At 36.4% G+C, this 20927-nt stretch overlaps 1 pseudogene across 1 annotated transcript in view; it reads right to left on the bottom strand.

Moving 5' to 3' along the window:
* Nucleotides 1–5228: 5228 nt before the first annotated feature.
* The window catches only part of LOC308496874 (protein farnesyltransferase/geranylgeranyltransferase type-1 subunit alpha-like), a 161421-nt pseudogene continuing 145722 nt past the window's right edge, over nt 5229–20927 (bottom strand). Inside the window, exon 2 of the transcript in view lies at nt 5229–6219. The product of the transcript in view is annotated as a protein farnesyltransferase/geranylgeranyltransferase type-1 subunit alpha-like (transcript). The remainder of the gene's footprint in view (nt 6220–20927) is intronic.

Here is a 20927-nt window from a genome sequence, read left to right as displayed (position 1 = left end):
TACACCTCTGAAGCAAATGTTGGTATGTTGCCCTAGAGTATCTTCAAACTATCCTCATTTTGTAAATTTTTTTTTTTTTGCTGTTCTGTTCTGAATGGGTGTTTTATGCTATCTTATCTTCTAAACCTCTGATTTGAACCTCTGCTTTATCTAATCTTCTGTTAATTCCCTCTAATGTATTCTTCATTTCAGTTATTTTTTCTTCATTTTTGACTGGTTCTTCTATATGTTTTCTATCTCCATTTTTATGTATTCTATCTCTTTGTTAAAGTTCTTGCTGAGATCATTGAACATCTTTATAAATAGTGTTTTGAACTCTGCATCTGGTTGATTGCTTGTCTCCATTTTTTTTTTTAGCTCTTTTTCTGGAGTTTTGTTCTGTTCTTTCATTTTGTACATATTTATTTGTTTCTCCACTTTGACTACCTCCCTGTGTTTGTTTCTATGTGTTAGGTAGAGCTGCTCTGTCTTCGTGTCTTAGTAGAGTGGCTTTATGCAGTAGGTGTCCTATGGAATACAGTCTCTCTGGTCACCTAAGCCATGCACTTCAGATGGGTTCCTTCTGTTGGTTGTACTTACTCTCTTGTTGTAGTTGAGCCTTGATTGCTGTTTGCATGTCAATGAGAGGGACTGACTCTCATGTTGATTTGTTGTGAGGACTGGTTGTGAGTACAGTGGAAGAGCTATTATGCAGAGGCTGACCCTACAGAGTGAGATCCACTTTAGCAGGAATCTGATGCCTGCCTGGTCTGATTTTTAGGTGCATTGTCATGTGAAGTGGCCTGGTGGTGCTCTGGCATGGTCCAATGGGAAGCTGGCCATTGGGCACAGCAACCTTTGGGCCTCCTGACAGGACAAGTTCAGCCACTGCCTTTGCCCTGCCCAGAACCACCAGGAATTGGCAGCAAAGCAATCGTAGATGTCATCCTCCTATGCTGGGCATGGAGGTGCTTGGGACAAGCTAGGGTGAGACTCAAGGCTAGCTGTCACTAGTGCCAGGCTTGGCACTGTTTAGCAGGAGGAATGCGGCACACTGGGGCTAGATGCTGTTTGTTTTGGATTTGTGAATTTTTGAGAGATTTTAGGAAAATCCAAAGCTTGAGCCAAGATTGGCTGTATGAACAAGTCACTGGAAGCAGCTTGGGTCGGCGTGCAAGTTGGATGGGACAGGTTCTTAGGAAATCATCGGGGGGGTGAATGAACGTGTGGAGCCTGCCTGCATGTGCACGCCTGGTGGGAGGAGGGCCTCATCAAAACAGCAATGGCTTCTAACAGAACTTATGCCTGGGAGAAAGCTGTTCCTCTAGCCCTTGCTCTGAAGCCAGACAATTTAGTTCTTTCCATTATGTCCCTGTCACCTTTTGAGCTGCTGCCCCAGCGCAAGAGCTCAGAGTGCATGGGTCCATCAACAGTGAGTCCATGTGCAGGCCCTTTATGAAAAGTACCTGGAACTGTAGCTTCCCTCTGTCTCACTCAACCACAATATCTGCTGTTTTTCACAGCCAGAACTTGTGGGGTCTTCACTTCCTAGCAATGAAACTGTAGGCTGGGGAACCTGGTGTGGGATAAGGACCTTTCACTCCTCAGGGGGGGCCTCTGCAGTTGAGATACCTCGCCTGATTTTTAACTGCCACATGTACGTAAGGGGACCAGCCCATTCTGTGCCTCTGCCCCTCCTTCTAGTCTCAAGGTGACTTCTTCTGCATATCCTTTGTTATAGCACTTCTGTTCAACTAGATTTCAGGCAATAGTCAATGATGATTGTTCTGTAGTTTAGTTCTAATTTTAATATGGTTGTGAGAGGAGACAATCACAGTGTTTACCTACTCAGCTATCTTGACTGGAAATTTATGCACATAAATTTTTGAATTTTAAATTCATGAGAGAAGATATCATTTATGAAATTTATGTTGTTTTGTGTTTATCTGAGATAAAAATTTATATCCCTTCCTCATATATAACACTGGAAATAAATTTCACATGATAAAAGCATTTTAAAATTATAATTGGGTTAGGCATTTATAAATGTGTCACCAAACCTTAACACAGGATGAAATCATACATGATAAGATTCACAGATTTCAGTACATATGCACAAATACTTTCCCATTCCATATCAAAGTAAAAACAAATAAGCAGAAAAAAAAATCTATCTTAAACAATATTCAAGTGCAGATACTGAGGAAAAATACTTAAATTAATGTTCTACTGTTCTTAACTAATAAAGGAAAACATCATAAAATAAATGAGAAAGTGATAACTACTTATCTGTGCAAAAAAGACAGTGGATAAAACAAAAAGTACACATGGCCAACAACCTTTTGAACATTTGTTTAAGAAGAAATGAAAACGTTATAATTTTTCATCTCTCGATTTGGCCATGATGAAAATGGTAACACCAACATGGTCAAGGCTGGCTAGTGTGCTGTTAAATTGATAAGAATTTGTAGATGACAATTTGTCAATGTGTATCAAAACCCTTGAAGAATGAAAATCTTTTGAATTACCAATTCTCCTCCTAGGTTTTTTTCCCCCCTAAATAAATAATCTGAAAAAAAATGCTTTAAAATATTCATCACTGTATTTTTAATATGTAAACACTGGAAACAATCTTAATATCTCTCAAAGGTGGAATGGCTTGACAACTTGTTGTATATATAGAGTAGAGTGAATAGAATATTAAGTAAGTGTTAAAAGTAATAGTGTAAGTCTTTAATTCTTGACCTGAAAAAAAATGTTCATAATTATTTCTGTTAAGTGTTAAAAAAAAATACATCCAGGAGATACTAAATAAACAAACGAACAAAATACATCCAGGAGATAATAAACAAACAAACAAATATATCCAGGAAATACTAAACAAAAATGAGATGGGGTTATATTTAATTGATAAAATTAGGTAATGGTATATGCTTTTTGTGGTAGAGACACCTGTAATTATGTCTCTGATGAAGATATCTATTTAATTCAAAGTTTTGAAGGAAGGATGGGAGGTTCTTACACATTATTATAGACCCATTACCAGAGCTGATTGGAAGAGGGCTGGACAAATGATCTCAGTGGAGTCAAATGGATTTTTGTCTTTTGATAGTTTTAGTTCTCACATTGCAATCAAGTAGAGGTATCAGATCATTTAGATTTAAGGACTGAAGTTATTATATTGGGCCACTGTAATGAGCCACACGTAAACAGATGGGTGAGCCAAGGAAGTGCTAGTGATTAAAAATCATGAAGTAGTAGCTCAGAGAGTATAAAAGAAAGATCAGGCCACACCGGAAGGAGAAAGAACCAGAGTGAGAGCAAGAATAAGAGGTTCAAGTTCAAATTTCAAGTTCTCAGTGCATTTCTTGGGAAACACAGCTATATTTCTGCAATTAGAGTATAATAGTGTTTTTCTTAATTATCTTTCCTCTGGCATGGTTTTGCCTGGATTTCTACATTATGCTAACAAATAATTATAAGACATTTGTGAAATAAGAATTAAAAAAGCACTATTATAAATGGATTCTCTTTGACCTAGCAATTCCATATGTGAGAATTTATCCTAAGGAAATAATTAAACACATGATAAAAATTTATCTAACAGTGTAATTAGAGTGCTACTTGAAAAAACAAAATTTGAAAATATCTTAACTAAACTTTTTGGATTTTATGCAATAAGAGTATGGTTCCATTTTGGTAAAAAAAAAAAAAAATTGTAAAGCAAATATATTCCTGGGAACAGGAGATACAAACCATTAAAAATGTTATAATTGTGTCATAAAGGATTATTTTTATAGTTTTATCTGTTTTGTCTCACGGTTTTTAAAACAATTTTGTTCAACAAACATGTACTATGCTACTTTTCATAAGAATCTATGTTAACTTGTAAAAGATAAAAATAGTTTTGGTCTGACTCAAGAGAGCAGTCAGACTTTGTCTCTGCATCCTCTCCTGTTATCTGGGCATTACGTTACCCAAATTTGCCCTGTTTTCTCTTTCTTTTTCCACTTCTTACGTAGTAGAAAAATCTTTGACTCTACTTTATTTTCCATACCTAAACTTTGTCAGGTCCTATTTATTGTGTCTCTTACACATGAATTGGTTTCAGTCCCTATTCTCTATCTTCACTGCTGCAGCCACGGCCATAGTTTATATTCTCATTCTTTTTCCTTCTTCAATGACCTTCCTGGTTCGATGTCCTCAGTCTCTGGCTAACTTCCCCTCTGCTGACAAAAAGACTAACACACAAATCTGTTCTCATTAACACCTGCTGAAAATATTTCATTGGATCTCCATTATCTAAATCAGGTATTGGCAAGCCTTCTCTGTAAAGGATCAGATAGTAAATATTTTAGGTTTTGTGGGCCATAGGGTCTCTATTGCAACTACTCAAAAGCAGCTAACGACAATATGTAAATGAACAAATGTATCTTTGATCCAATAAAACTGTATTTTTAGAAATAGGTGGTGGGCCAGATTTAGCTACTAGCCTCATTTTACTAACCCTAAATTTTAAAAAAAAAGTTCAATTTTGATCACATTTACTTGTTTATCACATATTCTACTCTTCAGTCAGTAATTGCTCCAGTTTAGACTCTTAGATTCCCAGTTCATTTACATTGATTTACACTTCCATGCTTTTCAATGGGGAAAAAAAGACAGTATTATCATTATTTATTTATTTATGTATTTATTAATTATTTTAGGATACATCTACAATTTTATTACAAAACCATTCTTTTGCCATTAGTTGGGTACAATGATAGCAAGATACTGTGAGTGTGGCATAGCAGCTCTAATGTATCAACTTAATTCCCTGCCACCTGAACTGAAATTTAAGTTACCTCATATCCATTACACTCAAATTACGTACAATCATTAATGCTGCAAATCCTGATGCACATACCATTTAGGCAGGAAATGATACTAAGGAAATGATACATTTGAGTAAATGTTGATAGGGCTACAAAAGTTCCTTTATGGGATTTTCTGTTTCTTCTCCTTCCTACCCCCCCCCACACTGCACACCCCAAATTGCTTTAAAAGAATCAAATTACTTAGAGCTGGTCTGAACAGCAGCAACAGCCAAGGAACATCATACTTAGTTCTAGTTAAAAAGCAATACCTGTGCCATACACATTTTACGCCACAGGCAAAGGGAGTGATCATTCTAGTTTTAAACTCCTGCATTAGATAGAGTCTCTTACAGAAATAACAGCACTTCCATCAAGTTCTTCTAGGTGGTGTTACTGCTGCACATTTGTTGGTGGGTCACTTTCTGTGTTGTCTTCCAATGTATCTCTGATATTCATTTCTTACAGTGTTCTTTTCTTTAGCTAGGATTTCACATAACTCATATGCTTTATTAAGAATATCCTCCTTGTTGTCATATTGGTTTTCTAGCGTATCATCATAGATATCCACAAGAAAAACCATTAGGTAGTGGGAGCTGAGACTTGGTTGTAAATCAAGAAATTGATTTAACAGGTTGGGATATTTGGAAAGACCAAGATCTTGCAAAATCCCTTTCAAATAGTTCTATGCACCTTCATTATGTCCTACTAGTGTCATCATCTCCAGAGTGTATTGGGCTTCTCTCTCTAACATAGTAGGGTCATTATAGCCAGTGGTGTTAAAAATTATGAAGTATCTTTGGTTCTAGACTGAGTTATTTCTCACATGCTCTTTAAGGAGTTGGCCTACACACGGCTCATTATCCCAAAGTTCAAATTCCTGAATAACCCATTGCTGATGTTGCAAGGCATGGTAATTCTTTACATCCTGATTAAGAATATCAGCAATAAACTCAACCTCCTGAGATGAATCTTTCAGTCATTTCACTAATACATACTTGCCTGCGATGCTTAATAGTTTCTTGACTGTTCTTCAGTTATGGCAGTAATGTAGTTCATTTCCTCACGTAGGTCCTTTTGAAGTGACTCTAAGGGAACTCTTTGAAAATGCCACGCTGTAAAATTGGCTGCATTTAACTCAGTACCATCTCTGGTTCATTTAAAAGCTCATTCATGTCTTTCATCATGCTGCTGAACGGCCCGGAAGTAATCATAAACATGTCTAGTTTTTCACTACAGATGACCACTGAATTGGGGCCATAGTTCTGCAGCCCTGGATCTCTGCCAGTGTCCTTTGCTCTGTCCCTGTATAGGACTTCAGTGGGTGAGTCCAGGCTCAGGAGTCCATCCTCCACAGAAAACACCACCACTTCTCTGGCCTCGGCTGCGTGTGGTCAATTCTTCCAGCTGCTGCTGGGGTGGCAGGGTTGGGGGTTGTGGGGTGTGGCTGGGGCTGCAGTGGCTTGGGCTGACCAGTCTGACTGCCCTGCTCAGCCTACCCTTCCCCCTCATTGGCCACCATCTTGCCTCCGTCTGCAGTGGAGTTGGCAGCCAAGACAGTATAATTTTCTTCTTTTGAAAGAACTTTTCCTTCCTGACCCTTTGACAAATGCTTATTCATGCTTCAAAACTAAGATTTGGTGGCAGTGGCTCTGACAAAAATTTCCCTGGCCACTCACATTCTTCTTTACCTTTCTACCTTACACAAACTTCTAGTAATTGTGCTTTTCACACTGCACTGCAATTCCTTCCTTTTACGTCTGTCTCTCTCTCTAGACTCTGAGCTACTTAAACATAGGGTCCTAATTGTAAGGCCCTTGACAAATTTTTGGAGATATTAATAGAATTGCATATGAGAGTGGGCCTCTGGAGAACTTTCTTAATGGGCGTTGGTGGCTAAGTGGTGTGGCCGGAAGACTTCAGCAGAAGCAGAGGGCTCATTAACCGAACAGCTTTCAAGAGAGCTTACCTGATTAGATCTACAGGCAAAGGAGAGATTTAAACACAGAGCCACAAGCACCACATAGTAATATTCACAGAAGATGGTCATGGAAAGGAGGCCCTGTGTTCTCCAGGCATTCCAGCTATGAGGTTTAAGAAAGCTTACATATTTTTATGATAAAGTTCTTTTTATTTTCATTTTGGATTTAGATGGGAAGGATGGATTGTGAGGAAATTAGAAATAGGAAGAAAGGAAAGCAGACACTTTTCTTCCTTTATTCTTGCTTTAATTGCTGTCTTATGCTTTATTATAATATATATTTCAGGTCATTTTGCCGATAGGTTAATGAAACAAAATGGTCTATGATGAATAATATTAGTGATCTTGAGTCATCAGTAGAGAGCTCTGCCAACTGTTACTTTTAGCAGAGATTGCCTCAAATTGCTAACACAGTGTTTCTAATATCTTACAGAAAATAAGAGAATTTCTGCCGATACAGTCATATAAGAAATAAGATCATCATAACACACGTGAAACAGTTTTTTATAACTGATGAAAGCTGAACACACATTGCCATGGAAATGTCTACTCATTTGCTACATCTTTTAGGTTTTTTTAACATGCTTGCTGAGTATAGGATTCTTTTGTTTCCTCTTCCTCCAGTTCTCCGTATTATTATCCACTTCTAGATAATTTCAGCTTCAAGGGACCCTGGCAATATGGCGATAATAAAGGCAGAAACCCAAACTGAAAACCTGCTTTCAATAACCGTGTAACAATTTTTGTTCTCTACTAGTGTTTAACTCCACTTGTAACATCTAAATTGAACAAGTCTTCTGAAAGAGACACTTGAGTCAAGACACTGCAAAAAAAAAAAAAATAACTAAAGAAATGGTCTAACAGATTATATGGAACCATCACTTTCTTTAGCACCAGGGGAAAGATTGACACATTCTCTTTAATCAGGGTCTGTAGAGAAAATACTATCATGGGTTGATCTCTCTCTTTTACTCTGTTACACACAAACGTACTCATCACTTCTGAACAACTTCTCTAAACTATAGCATGCACAGGGGAAATGGCACTTGCCCAATTAAAAGCATGAAATGACCTTTATTAGGTTTTGGTTTCTTTAAGCCTAGCATAGCACCTGGGAAGTGGCAGAGGAATCATATATTAATAGAATGAATCTCTTTTACACTTCTGTCATTTTTAACATCAGATTCTCCTTTTGACCCACGTGAATAAACTTTAGGCCTAGATTGCTGACTTCATTCTGTTCCATTTGAACTGGCCATTAGGTAGTATTTAGGCTTTTTTGAAAAACGGAAGCCAGTACTGATTCTATCTTTTATACTGATAGCAATGCAATTCCTTTCAAAGGCAGATATTTTACAGGAGAATTTCAATCAGGTTTTATACTGATTGGAGTGGGTTGAGTTACAGAAAAGACTCGTCTTTGGTGACTTAATCAGACCAAGAGGTGCAAAGAAGTATGATGTGGTAAGGAAAGCAGAGTAGGACCCAACAGTTGAGTAAAGAAAAGGCTATAGGAAGTAGGAAAGTGGGAATGTCAATGACATGTCTGTTGACATGATTTGAGGTAGAAATTAAATATCTTATATCTGATTATCCAATAAGAGTTTCTGATTAGAGACAATAAGATTCTTTGTAAATTGTACTGACTATTGGGTCATAATAGTTACGTTTTGTTTTTTTGAAAAATTTCCCAATCGTTTATCTCCTAAACTGACACAATTTTATTCTTATGCTAATTTGCTTTAATATTTTAAAAATTTATTTGATGTTAAATTTTACTTTATTTTTTCTGTTTATATTAAAATATTGCATGAATATTATTTGAAATAAAACAACAAAAATAAATCAAAGACTGTATAGTGAAACATAAGGAATTTTCTGCCACTTTTACTCCATTTGTGAAAGTTTGATACATATCCTTTCACTTAGCTCCTTGCTCACCCAAACCTGTATAGAATCTGTATGCACATAGAAAGTTATTTTTTAATAACTCTGGTGCACAGAAACAGTCACACAGTTGTTCCATGAATGGTCCCCTCTCATGGATTTTCTTTTTAAATATTTATGTAAATTTAAAAGTAAAGATGCCCTCTTTCCACAACAAGAAGGTGGCAACCTGCAACCCAGAAGAGGGCTCTCTCCAGGACCTGAGCATGCTGGAACCCTTATCTTGGACTTCCAGCCCCTGAAACTGTGAGATATAAATTTCTGTTGTTTATAAGTTAAAAATAAAAGGTGAAGAATTTAAAAATCCACAAAATTAAAAAAGAAATAATACAGTGAATATCCATCACACTGTATTAATACACGTTAACATTCTGCCCATTTTCCTTTATATTACAAAGATCAATCTTCTGTCTATCCCATTCCATTATTCCATTCCTCTTCTTCATCAGAAGCAATCATTCTCATGCAATTTTGTGTGTAATCTTCCACTATCATTTTTATATTGTTATGTTCAGAAATAAAATTTACATAGATTATAACATATTGTAGTTATTATTCTTTGATTTATTTTCATTTTAACACCATCTTGTTAGGGATTGAACCAGTACTGCATTCCCTCTTTGGAATATACCATACATAATGTATTACCCAGTCTCATATTAACGGGCTGTCAGGTGTTGTCAGGTTATTTCACTGCTTCTGTGAGCGTCACTGTATCTGTCTCCTGGTACGTACGCAAGAGTCTCTGCAGAACATTGTTATATAATGTGTACCCACAGTCAAGCAATGTCGGCACCACATAGAATATTTGTTAGGAATGCAGAATTTCAGATCTCATCCCAGACCACCTGAATCAGAAACTGCATGTTAACAAGGTCCCCAGTGATTCGTGTGCACATTAAAATTTAAAGAGCACTGCTTTAGAAGATCTACCAAAATTTTCCTAAGTAGTTGTTACCATATATAGTCCTGCCACCCACAAATGAGAATTGGTAATTTCCTACATTCTGGCCAACATTTGGTGCCAACTGAATTTTTGAATTTTGCCAGTCTGGTTGGTGTGAAATAGTATTTCATTGCAATTTTAGTTTGCATTTTCCTGATTACTAATACAATCATTTCACAATTGTTCTTTATTACTTCTATATCTTCAGTTTTTCCCTCTCTGCATCAAAAATAAGCACATTTTAATTTGTCCAACTTAAGCCTACCCACACACAAACAAATAAACAAAACACCTCTTCATTTTATTTTCCCAACTATAGAATTATTTCTCTCCTGCATGTCATAGCAGACATCTTTGGAAACATTGTCCATACCTAATGTTTCAAATTCCTCTTTGACATTTGCTTCCATTTACTTGAATAATTTCCCTTTCAAGAGTACATGTTATTCCCATATTGCTAAATCCAATAATTAATTTCCAGTCCCTAATATATTTGACATTTCAGCCACATTTGACACAGACGATCACTTTCTTCCTTATGAAATACTTCACTTAGCTTTCATAACACTAATCACTCTTGCTTCTTCTCCTGCCTCACTGGCTACGTTTCCCTGGGCTATTTGCTGGTTGCTCAGTGCAAGTAACACTTGAAATATCATAAGTTTTAATCCTTAGCTCTCTTATCGTCTCTCTCTGTATCTACTTCTAAGTGACCAGGTTAAATCTCCTGAGTTAGAGAGCATCTATGTGCTCATTGTTCTTCAAATTGTATCAGCAGTTTGGTTCTCTCTCTTGAATTCTAATTTTTGATATCCAGCTGCCTATTTAAACCCCACACTGTTATTATCTATAGGCATCTTAAATTTAACATATCCACAATTAAATTCCTGATCCCCTCCACCTCAGCTCTGAAATCTCTTGTGCTGACTTTTTCATTTCAGAGAAAGACCAATCTCTTGTTCTAGTTACTTACATTCAAAACTTATTAGACCCTTCTTTTTATCTGACACTCTACATCCAACACATCAGTAAATCCTTTTAGTTATAACTTCATCATACATGCAGATTTTCACTGCCTCTCACCACCTCCACCACAACCACGCTGATCCATGTCATCTTAGTTCTGGGTTACTGTTATTATGGGTCCTAACTGTCTGTCTGCTTCTACACTTCCCTCTTTTCCCAGTAAACTATATTCAAAACATCAGTCAGAGTGTTTCTGTTAAACGTAAGACACTCACTGCCTAAAACACTCTGCAGCTACAATCTCACAGCCTGTGACCAATGATTGGTTGATATGAGTCCAGCATCATTGCCACATTCTGGGACAACTGTTAAGAGCCATGTCCATCACATAGTTTCGGTGGAATGAGTTGTCACAACAATGGGGATCAGCTTCTTCCTCTGCACAATCCCACCTTCCTTGCTGCCATATATCTATAGATATATTGCCAAAGCACACGCCCCCAGAAGCTTTCTAGATGCATTTTTTATTTTTCATTTTTTTGGCTTTTTGTGGCAGTCTGTTTTTAGGGAACACAATCTAAGACAACTCCTGAGTATTTTTAAAAAATAATACCGTGTTTCCTCAAAAATAAGACCTAACTGGACAATCAGCTCTAATGCGTCTTTTGGAGAAAAATTAATATAAGACCCAGTCTTATGTTATAGATTGGGTCTTATATTAATTTTATAATATAAATGCCCTTACCACATTTAACCCAATATTATGCTGGCCAATTCTGTCATTTCATATTTCTATATCAAAGAGGTGTACCACATTGTAATAGTATATACAAGAGTAGTCTAATAAGTATTTCTGATATTATAAACCATACTCGTCAGTCACCATTTATTTGGCATATGTACTGTGTTGAGCATTTTAATAAATGCTGTAGATCACAGAATACACAACATTAATATATTTCTTCATTTGGGAGAAATGAGACAAATAATAAATCATTGACAAGAAGCATGAAAAGGAAACTACCCATCATATGTTACTCCACCCTGCACTAGTGGTACCGAAAATGGGGTGTGCATATTAAAATAGGGGTACTCAAAGTGAAGTCCATGATTGGTGACAGTCTGCAAACTGTTTTCTTTCTTGATGAGATAAGTATCAAAATTAACGATGAGCATTAGAAACTTTTAAGACAATTAGGTGGTGTATTATAGAGTTGTACATTTGAAACCTATATAATTGTATTAACCAATGTCACCCCAATAAATTTAATCAAAAATAAAAAAGTAATTTGATAGGATAATTATATAAGTGTACAGTATTTGAAAGAAATGAGGCTCAATTTTATATGTAATTAAAAATATTTTTCTAATAATTTAATTTTATTACACTTTACAAAATTAGTCAGTAATAGGTTATAAATAAAAAAAATAGTCCTCTCAGTTTGAGAAACACTGTACTAAGGTAAAAGTGAATATGTATTTGACTATACTTGGAAAGGAAGACATATTTGACTTTGAATGATGTTTTAAAATGAGTAAGGAAATTGACTAATGAGAAATAGATAGGAGTGTGTGGTGGCCATGACATATACACTCCATTCAGGGGATTTTTCTAACCATGCAGACATAGTTCCAATTGAAGAATTTGGAAGGCAGATGGAGAATGGAATCACAGAGCAGAAAAGGGGTGGAGGGATGGGCTTACTTCTTGATTTTAGCTAGCCACAAGTTTACCAAGAAAATTATTCCCAGTAATATTCCAGTGGTGGGTAGGAGAATGAAGTGCACTCATAGCATCAGGAATGTTTGGCCTAAATGTACAATATTGAGGAAGTCCAAAGATTAGGTGGATATGTAGATTCCTGTTCTTCTGGGAAGTCAGCATTAGTCTGTCTTGATTAAGTGGGCTCCAAGGGAAGGGTCTTTCAGGGAGAGATTTTTGTTCACTAAAGCTTGTAAGTAAGGGCCCTTGGTCTTTAGAAGCTGCTGCAAATGTTCAATCTAATCAGGTCCCATATTTAACATTCTGTCATTATATAAATCCACATTAGCAACTGGCCACAAATATTCCTCTGTGAGTTGGAGGAGCTTATATTGCCTAATGAGGTCTAAAATCTAGAATACATTACAGAACTATGGAAGACATCTACATAAAACTCATACATCAAAAATAATAAAAGGACCAAATATTTGTTGATAATAATATGGTGTTAGGAATATGAATGATTTTTATCCTCTACCTACTTTATTTTTTCTAAAGTTTAAATAATAAGCACGTTTCTTTAAATATATATATATACATATATATATATATATGTATATATATATATACATATACATGCAATACATTTAAATAGTAAGTTCATATTTCTTTAAACACACACATATTGTGAATCTGAATAAGATATCAAGAAAATGGGAATATTTTTTGTAGGCATAATAGAGCTAAAGGAGGGAATTGGATTTCCCTACTGTGATCAGAAAAAACTTGAGAAAATGACTTTAGGAAATAGGTATAAAAATAGAAAAAAAAATCAGGAAATGTTAAGGAGTCAAGAATGATTTTACAATTTCAGTCAATTGAAAGGATAATAAAAATAATAACAGCTAACATGAATTAAATAACTGCTTACATTAATTGATACCAACTATGTTCCAGGTAATATTTACATCGATTTACATGAATTACTTCATTTATTGATGAGTAATGGCAACTTAATGAGGGAATGAAGATAATAAGGATCATGTTCTAGGAGACCAGTGGGAGGCTCTTACAAAACGTCACCACTTTTTCAAACTCATTATGTCTAAAATTCACTGTCTTCCCTCTCAAACATGCTTTTTTATAGTCACTCACTTTCAGTTGTGGCTTTATTCTTTTCCCCCTTCATTACCCACACCATGGAGTTAATTAACACCTCTCTTACTTTGTTCCTCTTTCAGCTTTTAATTCATTTAATAAGTCTATTAGTTTCACCTTTGTAAGATTCACCTTTGCTAATTACAATTGAAATTTAAAAAGCAGTACATGTGCTGTTGCCAGAAACTGCTTATATTTGAGAGGGGAAGGAGAAAATGCACAATGTTGAATTTCTGCTATAAGACAGTTATGCACTGGTCATTTCATGTACTTTCCTTCTCTTAATAATCCTATATAAGGGAGGTTATACATTTTATTAGCTTCACTTGAAAAGTGAATAAATCTGTGCTCATACAGATTATTATTTAAGTTGGCCAAAGTCACACAGCTCGTAAGTGATAGATCCAGGATTCACTCCAAGATATATGTAATTTCTACTGAATAATACAGTCTTATCTATATTCTAGACTGTCAAATGATTGATTATATAGTGATACAATTGGATTCATTGATATGTCTTTACTAATTCAATGGCGCCACAAATCTATTAAAAAATAAATTATAAGTGGTTTTGAAATTGATTCATCTGTACTAGACTGGGATTACCACATAAAAAAATACAGGACACCCAGTTAAATTTTAATTTCAGTTAAGCAACAGATGCTTTTTTGGAATAAGTATGTCCCATGAAAAATTTGGGACATTCTTATACTAAAAATCTTATTACTTGTTTATCTGAAATTTTGTTAAAGCATGTCCCCAATAATACATACTTGTACTAAAAACTTATTTGTTGTTTATGTGAAATACAAATTTAATTGGATGTCCTATATTTTTATTTGCTAAATTAGGTAACCTTACACTAGGCACATATATTTTATAGGTGTGGCTTCAGTCAGGAGGCAGAATTTAGTAGTCATCACTGTCTCATTGTCATCAGCATAGCTATCTTGTATCCATCCGGTACCTGTACCCATCCGGGTACCTTGTATCCATCTGGTACTATTCTAAACATTTTCTTTAGTACTTACCATTAATAGCTCTATTTGACTGATAAGGAAAGTGGGAAAAAATCAGAATCATTTTTCTTAAATTAAAACTATTGATTTAGGATTTAATCAATCTAAAATCATATTTGGATATTCAGGAGCCAGAGACGTGATTCTCATATTTGGGCTAGAAACATTCAAGTTCACCTTTGAAATATCATTCATATATTTTTAAATGTATCTGTAGTGTGTAAAACAGTTTTCACCATGCTATGAATTTAGCCTGCATGAAGCTATGAGAAATTTTGATAGCTGCAAATTTAAGAAACACCTCAGGTGAAAATTATTAGTTGGAATTTACATCAAGCAGTGTTTTTTTTTGTTTTGTTTTGTATGCAATGCAGGAGTAAGTTTCTTCTCTTTATGTATAAGTACCACTGAAAGCTATTTTTGACAAGGCTAACACATTTAAATTGAAAGGTTTTAATTTATTATTTTGAATGAAATTTCTTCTTGTGCTTTTAAAGTATCCTTCCCTTTAACTTTATAAACCCATAAAGTTTGATTTCAAAATTTTTGATGATGTTGTATAGAATATAGGATATTCCAGAATTGTTAGATGATAAACATGCATATCTAGCTCTGGTTCCAAACTCTTAAAAGTTTTCTTTTTAACTGGATCTTACAGCATTAAATATTTTACTTTCCATTTTGCTTTTTGTAATTTTCAGGTTTTGGATTACACATTTTTCCTAAAGAAAATATAGTAGTTTATTAATTGTGATGTTTTCATATTTAAGTTGTTTCAGTTTCTTTAGCAATAAAGTTGTATTTACCAATGTTTTAAAGGCTAAAATTCTATTATGCTATTACATTTTACTTAGGTTACTAGAACTCCTTGAAAAATATTGCTTCTCTTTATTAAAAGTTATTTTAATGATTAACACACTCCCTTAATTTTCTCCCATGGACACTTGTTTTCCTGTGGGTATGCTTTGTTGATTTTTTATGAAAATAAATGGAATTTAGGCTTAATACACAGAAATTTGCAAGCAACTTTTTATGTAAATATTTTTCTTTGTTATTTATATACATTGTTTCTTTTTTTAAGAAAATTTTCCACACTCCAGAAAGGTCCCAACTTGTGTTTTTATTATTATTATTAAAGATAATTTTTTAGAGCAGATTTAGGTTTATAGCAAAATTGAAAGATACAGAGATTTCGTACGGACACCCTATACCCACACAAACAGAGCCTCCCCACTATCATTATCCTCCAGCAGAAGGGTACATTTATTACAACTGGTGAACTTCTATTGGCACATCATTATTACCCAAAGTCCATCATTTACGTTAGGGTTCACTCTTGGTGTTATACAGTCTGTGGGTTTAGCCAAATATAAATAACATGCATTCATCATTATAATACCATATGGAGCATTTTCACTGTGCTAAAAATTTTTTGTGCTATACCTATTCATATCTCCCTGCCCGCCAAGTTGTGTTTTTCACATTAAAGTCTTTACTCACCTGTAATTCTTCGTGTGTACGATGATTTTGAGTTCCTTGTTCCACTGCTCTATACTACCACTTCTCTCACATATCAAGGTTCCATATGTGTGTGGACCTATTTGTTGTTGTTGTTTTTTCCCCCATCAGTATATTTGCTTATCCTGTGCTAATACCTCATTGTCTTAATGATCAGCCTTTATTATTTTTTCACATTTTTCTGTTTTCATTTTTAAAAGATTTTCATTAAAAATATAGCTAACATGCAATGTTATATTAGTTTCAGGGTACATCATAGTTATTCAATATTTATAGACCTAAAGAAGTGATCACCATGATAAGTCCAACAACCATTTGACATTGTACCACGCTATCACAATATTATTGACTATGTTTCCTATGTTGTACATTGTATCCCCATGACTTATTTGTTTTATACCTGGAAATTTGGACCTCTTATTCCCCTTCACCTTATCTCCTCTTTTTAAATTTTTCAATTAAAGTTGACATTCAGTATTATTTGATATTAATTTTAGGTGTACAGTATAGTGGTTAGACATTTATATAATTTAGGAAGTGATCCCTCTGACTAGTGTAGTACCCACCTAGCACTGTACATAGTTATTGCCATATTATTGACTGTATTTCCTATGCTTTACTTTACATGCCCATGACTATTTTGTAACTACAAATTTTTACTTTTTAATTCCTTCACCTTTTTCGCCCAGTCCCCCAAATTCTCCCATCTATCACCCCAAAATATCTAGTACCCATCTGATACCATACATTGTTATTACAATATTATTGACAATATTTCTTATGCTAGACCCTACATCCCCATGACTACTTTGTAACAACCAATTTGTACTTCTTAATCCCTTCCCTTTTTTTCGCCCACACCTCCAGCTCCCTCCCATCCAGCAACCATCAAAATGTTCTCTGTATCTAGGAGTTTGTTTTTGTTTTGTTTCTTAATTTCGTTCTTAGATTCCACATATAAATGAAATCACATTGCATATGTCTTTCTCTGTCTGATATATTCCACTCAGCACAATAGCCTCCAGATCAATCTACGCCATTGCAGATGGCAAGCACCCATTCCCTTCCAAGGCCAAGCAATATTCCATTGTATATATGTATTATCTCTTTATCCATTTATCGATTGATGGACATCCAGGCTGCCTCCACATCTTAGCCATTGTAAACAATGCTACAATTAATATATGGATGCATGTGTCCTCTCAAAGTAATGTTTTAGGTTTCTTCAGATAAATACTCTGAAGTGGGATTACTGGTCCTTCATTATCTTTTCTTATAACCTTTGTTTTAAAGTCTATTTTGTCTGCCACCCCAGGTTTTGCCACCCCAGGTTTTTTTTTTTTTTCTATTTTCATGAAATATCTTTTTCCATCTCTTTATTTTCTGTCTTTGTGTGTCTTTCAAGTGAGTCTCTCGTAGGCAATATATGTAAGGATTTTGTTTACTTATCCATTGGTCCATTCTATGTCTTTTGATTGGAGCATTGAATTCACTTACATTGAAAGTAATTGTTGATAGATATGTAACTATTGTCATTTTGTTATTCATAATTTTTATTTATTTTTTTTTTCTGTCTTAAAGAAGTCCCTGTAACATTCCTTATAATACCGGTTTGGTGGTGATGCACTCCTTTACCGTTTCTTGTCTGGGAAGCTCTTATACCTATCCTTCGATTTTAAAAATTAGTCATGTTGGGTAGATTACCTTTGGTTGTAGGTCCTTGCTTTTCATCACATTGACTATTTTTTATCAATCCCTTCTGGCCTGCAAATTTTCTGTTGAGAAATCAGCTGACAATCTTGTTGGAGCTCCCTTATAAGTTACTAGTTGTCTTTTTCTTGCTGTTTTTAGGATTCTCCCTTTGTCCCTAAACTTTGCCATTCTAATTATAATGTTTCTTGTCAGCCTGTTTGGGTTCATCCTGTTTTGAAATCTTTGCCCTTCCTGGACTTGTATGTCTATTTCCTTTGCCAGGTTAGGGGAGTTTTCAGTCATTATTTCTTCAAATGGGTTCTCAGTCCCTTGTTTTCTCTCTTCTCCTTCTGGTACCCCTATTAATATATTTATATATAAATGTTGTTATGCTTGATGTTATCCCAGAGGTCTGTTAAGCTATCCTCATTTTTATTGGATTCTTTTTTCTTTTTGCTGATCAGTGACCTTGTCTTCCAAATCACTGATTCAATCCTCCGCTTCATCCAGTTCGCTGGTGATTCCTTTTGATGCATTCTTCATTTCAGTTATAGTAGTTTTCACTTCTGACTGGTTCTATTTTTACGGTTTCTATGTTCTTTTTTGTGCTTGATACCTTTTTTTTTTTTTTTTTTTTTGCAGTTCTCACTAAGTTCCTTGAGCATCCTTATAACCATTGTTTTGAACTCTGTCTCTGGTAGATTGTTTACCTCTGTTTCATTTAGTTCTTTGTCTGGAGTTTTCTCCTGTTCTTTCCTTTAGGCCACATTTCTTTATTTTCTCATTTTTGCTGCATCTCTGTGTTTGATTCTATGTATTAGGTAGATCTGCTATGTCTCCCAGTGTTGGCTGGGTGGGTTTATGTAGTAGGTGTCCTGTGGGGCCCAGCAGCACAGTCTCCCTGGTCACCTGCTCCAGGTGCTCCAGTAGTATCTGTTGTGTGGATTGTGTGTGCTCTCCTGTTATAGTTGATCCTTGATTGCTTTTAGCACATTTGGGTGGCACTGGCCCTCAGGCTGTTTGGCTGTGGGGTTTGGCCACAACTTATAGGCTGCTGTGTAGGGGCACTTACCTCACTCAGTGGGGTTGCCTTCTGTTGGTTGGTGACTGTTGAGCCTGCTCTTTGTGTGTGCTGCACGTGGGGCTAATTAGGTGGTGTTTGGCTGTGGTCAAACCAACTTGGTGGAACCAAGTTGTGGAAACCAACTTCCAAATATGTTGGTTCTGGGACCTCTTGGGAGGGGTTCTGGTGCAGGTCCATGTCACCCACTGTCGTGCGGGGTGTCCGGCGGGGCAGCCTGCGGGGTCTCTGCTCCCGCTCCCCACATAAGAACGCAGGACATGGTGAGGCCAAAAAGGAACACCCACGGAGCCATGAGTAGGGAAGTCATACCACTATGGTCTCACTGGAGACTGGGTTTACAAGACGTGCGACCTGCTGTCCGCTTTGCTGCCAACCGACCAACTCTCCTCGACTCTCCTTACTCTCCTTCAGTCTCCTCCTTCACTCTCTTCAGCTCCCCTCCATAACCGCGGCAGTTATATCAGTGACCAATGGCTTAATGGCTACAGCTGATGGCCAACCAGCCACAGCTGACGGCCATCCACAATCTGAGCCAGCACCTCTCCACATGAGGCCGAGAGCCTGGAAACTGCTTTCTGGGGCTCTGTCCCCACACCCACTCCCTGTGTCTGGCTGGGGAGTACCTGGTAATAGCTACAAAGCAGTCCATGTTTGGTTGCTGCCTGTGCTGTACCAGGGTTTGCAGAATTTACGCTGCAAACTGAGAACATTGCCACAAGTATTGGGTCTGGGGTAGTTCCACAAAAAACCTGCTGCTACCTGCTGGCTCTCTTAAGATTCAGCCATTGATAGAGTCTTGTATGGTATGCAAGTTGGGTGAGTCAGGGTCTCACTGAGTAAGTAGCATGAAGCCCTGGACCTCACTAGGCCAATCAGATTTGGATTTGGCTGTGTTGGGGGCGGGCTTAACACAGGAAAGATGGCGCCTGCCTGCCGGCTGAATGGGAGGAGGACTCCTCACAGGGAAAATGCTGACTGTACTCTAGTCCTCCCCTGAGTCCACACATCTCAATATGCACCCCTCCATATGTCTCAGACACCTTCTGAGTCACCATCCCTCCCTTGGAGCCCAAGGTGAGTGCTTGCGAGTGAGTTTGTGTTTGGCCTATTTAAGAGGTCGTTTGGGTTTCCCGCAGCCTTCCATCTCACCTAGATGGTCAAAATCCCTGCTGTTTTTCACAGGGTTCCTCTTCCTGGCGTAAGTACTCCGGGTTGGGAACGTGGTGTGGTGGGGCTGGGATCCCTCTTTCTGGGGGAACCTCTGTGTCTGAGATATTTTTCCTAATTCTCCACCACCACAGGGAGGTTTAGGGCACGCTCCATGTCTCTGACCCTTCTACCAGTCTCGATGTAGCTTCTTTATATTTTTAGTTCTAAGACTTTTGTTTGGCTAGACTTTAGTTAGTTCTTCAGGTTGATTATTCTATAATTTAGTTGTAATTTTAATGTGTTCACAGAAGGGTACAGAAACAGTGTTTATCTAGGATCTCTTAATCTGTCGGCAACTTTTTAAGGGATGTGTTCATTTGTATATTAAATATTATTGAATAGGTAGTTGGATTTTTTCATGACATTTGATTTTCAAGACCTCTTTCAGAAGGGTGCCTTGAATTCCCTTATCTGCATAACTCTGTGATAGATTACATTGCAGGCTAAGTATTTTAGTGTATCTAGTAATAAAAACATTGACTAAAGATACACTGACACCCACCTGACAAGATGTTCTCCTTTAAGTGTATGCCTAAGGTTCCAATACTCATTTCATTCCAAGCTAATTTGTTTTTCTTGTTTATCTTTGTTTGGGAAACCAAAGAGTGTCATTTTCGTTTCTGCTTTACTACCTCAGTGTTCAGTAACTTGGAGTAATTACTCCAGTGGAGTAAATAGAGCTTCTTGCTAGAGGAAATTGGAGGATTTCTTCTTTTTCTAGGGCTACCATTTACTAAATCTGAACAAAATGCTTTCTTTCTGTACAAGAGGAAGGTGGTTTCTTCTAATATTCTGGGATGAAAGCAAACTATTATTTGGCGTCCTCTGCGTTCAAATGTTAACAAAAATTGTAGAGAATACATTTTCAAA

This window comes from Rhinolophus hipposideros (assembly GCF_964194185.1).
Source record: "Rhinolophus hipposideros genome assembly, chromosome: 4".
NCBI classification, from domain to species: Eukaryota; Metazoa; Chordata; class Mammalia; order Chiroptera; family Rhinolophidae; genus Rhinolophus; species Rhinolophus hipposideros.
This window is presented reverse-complemented; position numbering and strand designations above follow the sequence as displayed.